This window comes from Phascolarctos cinereus, unplaced genomic scaffold, assembly GCF_003287225.1.
Source record: "Phascolarctos cinereus isolate Bilbo 61053 unplaced genomic scaffold, phaCin_HiC Scaffold_4;HRSCAF=312, whole genome shotgun sequence".
NCBI classification, from domain to species: Eukaryota; Metazoa; Chordata; class Mammalia; order Diprotodontia; family Phascolarctidae; genus Phascolarctos; species Phascolarctos cinereus.
Genome location: NW_027555847.1, coordinates 194,474,577 through 194,478,016, shown reverse-complemented (window position 1 = coordinate 194,478,016; position 3,440 = coordinate 194,474,577). Strand labels below are relative to the sequence as shown.

General features: G+C 37.8%; 1 pseudogene; it reads left to right on the top strand.

The window, feature by feature from the left end:
- Window positions 1-1,071: 1,071 nt before the first annotated feature.
- Window positions 1,072-2,540, top strand: LOC110196655 (rab-3A-interacting protein-like; annotated as a pseudogene).
- Window positions 2,541-3,440: the final 900 nt, after the last annotated feature.

The window sequence follows — 3,440 nt, the reverse complement described above, 5'->3', positions numbered from 1 at the left end:
GCTAGACTTCCTCTAGCCTCAAATGTTATGTCACTACTATTTTTCCATCTTCTTATTAATTCATAGAGGTTCTCTGACTTTACAGAGTACTCAATTACCTACATGTCTTCCTCTACATCTACATGTACAGCTATTTCTAGAGCACAACCGAGTTCCACTATGACTTTTGCCAGAAGTTTTAATGATTGTCTGAGTTTGAAAGCTGGAAATGTATTCAGACAATTGTTTCCTAAGTCTCTTGTTCCCTCCCTGAAAATGTGTTAGCAAGCACAGACTAAGAAGGAGGTCATTCAATTAAATTCAGCAAGCATTTATGTTCCAACTTATGTGCCAGTAGTTCAGATACAACAGCATCTAATGTGACACAACCAATAGTTATGAACACACAATAGTCAAACACTTACTTTAGCAAAGCCCAGGCATAATGATGTCTGAATTTTTTAAAACATGTTTTATTGATGTGTTTTTTTCCTGCATCACAATAAACCCCAGGCATACTCATACCTTGACAGTCTTCTATATAAACAACAATTATGTGAAATCAACCAACACAATGATCCTGACAGCTATTCACCATTTCATGCCTATAGTCCTCTCTATCAAAAGGACCAAGGTGCTTCATCTCTTTTCTGACTAAGAATAGTTATTGCAATTATTCAGTGTTTGGCTTTGTTTAGTGGCTTTCCCCCTCTCATTTAAATTATTGTAAATGTTGCATATATTGTTATGCTACTTCATTGTACCTCACTTTGTATCAGTTCACACAACTCATTCTACCCTTCTCTAAATATTTTACATCATTTCTGATGGCATAAAAACATACTAGTATAAAAATATACCAGTCAGCATTAATGACCCTTTCATTGGAAACTCCCCACAACCCATTTGGAAGCTGAGGGTTGTAAGAGCACCTGCGTGTCTGGGTGCAGAGGGATCGAAAGTGTATAAAGTGCCTTTTAAGTGTAGAAGAAAGCAGTTCTGGACTGGATTTAATAAAAAGAAACCCATTAGATGAAGGGTCATGGGAATGGTCTGTCGGAACTCCAAGTGTTCTATAGTGAGGCTTTTACTATGTCTAATGACCCCTTGGAAGGTTTCCTTCATGGAAATTAAAATTTCCTAACTTCTCCTACTTCCCCAGATCTTCTTAGTGTATATAAGCCAGCAATTCAGGAGCAAACTACCTCACCAAGCATTATCTACAATCCTTATCCTCTATGCACAGCTCCTGTTCAGCCTAACACATTAAATGTTTCCGACCTTCCTACACAACCTGTTTACTTGTCTCCCAGACATTTAAATTGTGGGGAAATATGAGGTATTAGCATTAGATATTAGTATCAGGTATTGCAGACTCAGTACCTTGTTCTTCCTCTGGAGTCACATATGGTTTAACTAAACTGTCGTCCAGAAAGGATAGCAACAGTGCCAAGAGAGAATTTTTGCGGGATGCCACAATAACAGAGATTTCTGATGGCAATAATGACTTTTTTGGATTGAGTACTGACAGTTTTTCTCATTTACAGAGCCCATCTGTTCTAGAAGTGAGGGAAAAGGGTTATGCAAGATCAAAAGAAGACCTTGCAAAAGCTCAGCGGGAACAAACTAAAAGAGGAAGTATGTGAGGCTTTTCGAAAGGCTGAGATCAGCTGGGACAAGAATTAGAAGAACTCACAGCTAGTCTATTTGAGGAAATATTTATTGAATGCCTACTGTGTGCATCACATTATTATGTTACCCTTCTAATAACCTTCTGAGGAAGCTCGTAAAATGGTGAAAGAAGCTAATATCAAGCAGGAAACAGCTGAAAAACAACTAAAAGAAGCACAGGAAAGACTGACAGAAGTATGCCTTAAAGACACTTAAGTTGTCCACTTCACCAACATCACCAATTCAAGAGCTTCTGCCAAGTGGAAAGGCTCCTTTTAAAAAGGTACATGCGAGATATAAAAGTACAAGCAGTGCTATGAGTAGCAGTAATCAGGAAGTCAGGGTGATGCAGCCTATTTATTGTAAAAGACTTCAAAGAGGCTGACTTATCTCTGTATAATGAGTTCAGATCTTGAGAGGATGAATCCACAATGGACAGGACATGCCCCTTCTTAGGCAAAATTTACCAGGAAGATATATTTCCATGCTTAACCTTTTCCAAAAGTTGAGTTGGCTTCAGCTGTCTTGGAGACTGTGGAAAACAATACCCTAAGGATTGAACCAATCGGACTACAACCTATTTGATTTATAAAAGCTTCTGCAGTTGAACAGTTGGATATGGAGGACCAAAGAAATGTGCTATCAGTACGCAGAGTAAGTCATGCAAACACAGAATTAAATTAGGAGACTCAAGCAACTATATTACATTTTTCCTCTTTGCAGATACAAGATCACATCAGTGTGTAACTTTTTTTTAAAAAATACATATTCACTACGTCCAGCAAGGACTTATAAAACACCCGGATGTTGATCAGATGTTTTGAGAAGTTAAGCAATTGAGAAAAGAGATGTCATTGGCAATGCTGGGATATTTCAAGGAGGATCTTTAATTCTCTACACTGAATATACACAAACTTCATTAAATAACTAAAATGGCTGAATTTTTGTTTTATGGTCACTTGATATTTATTTCTAAGGAATTGGGTCCAAGATCTTTTATCCTCTTTTGCAAAATGTACTTAGTACTGTGATTTCTTTCAAACTCATACATGCTTATGTGTATGCTTATGTAAAGTTATAGTTGAACAAACTAAGACAAAGACTTGCAGCCGTACTTGTGACTGTAACTTATAATTGCAAAAAAATCTGATTAAATAAGTGTTAGATTGGAGGAAAAAAAGCAAGGAAGTTGATCTTGAGACTTAACTGGTCCAGGGAACTAAGATACACCCCACTGATGTAGCTTCTTGGCTACCTAATGCATAAAAGCCTAGCAAACATAGTCTGTACTCTTTAGGCTAAATGGATGTCTCAACTGTCATGCCAGTTAACAGATAAGGATGTGTCCATTTTTGGTGTCAAGATTCAGGCTGAAGCAGCTGAAGTGGTCCTGGTGTGCCTCAAAAAAGCTCCAAAGTTTGAACTCAGACTTATGCTTGTGGTGCCATTAGACTAGCTTCTGGAAGTTTGGGTCCTGGCTGAGCACAGCCATGACACAATATGGATGACCTGGAGAGATAATAGTGTGGCTCTGGATTACTCTAAGGTTTGTAAATCACCAAGTACTGGCTTTTTAAAAGGAATAGGTGGCTTTGAGTAGAGATCATAGAATCATTGCTACAGAACCATCAAGACTACTTGCCTCTTTTTACTGATATTGCAACTTAGGCTTAGTGACATTAAATGACTTGACCGAGGTCATTGCTATTGTTATTCAGTTGCTTTTCAGTTGTCTACAACTCTTCATGACCCTTTTTGGGGTTCTCTTGTTAAAGAAACTGGGATAGTTT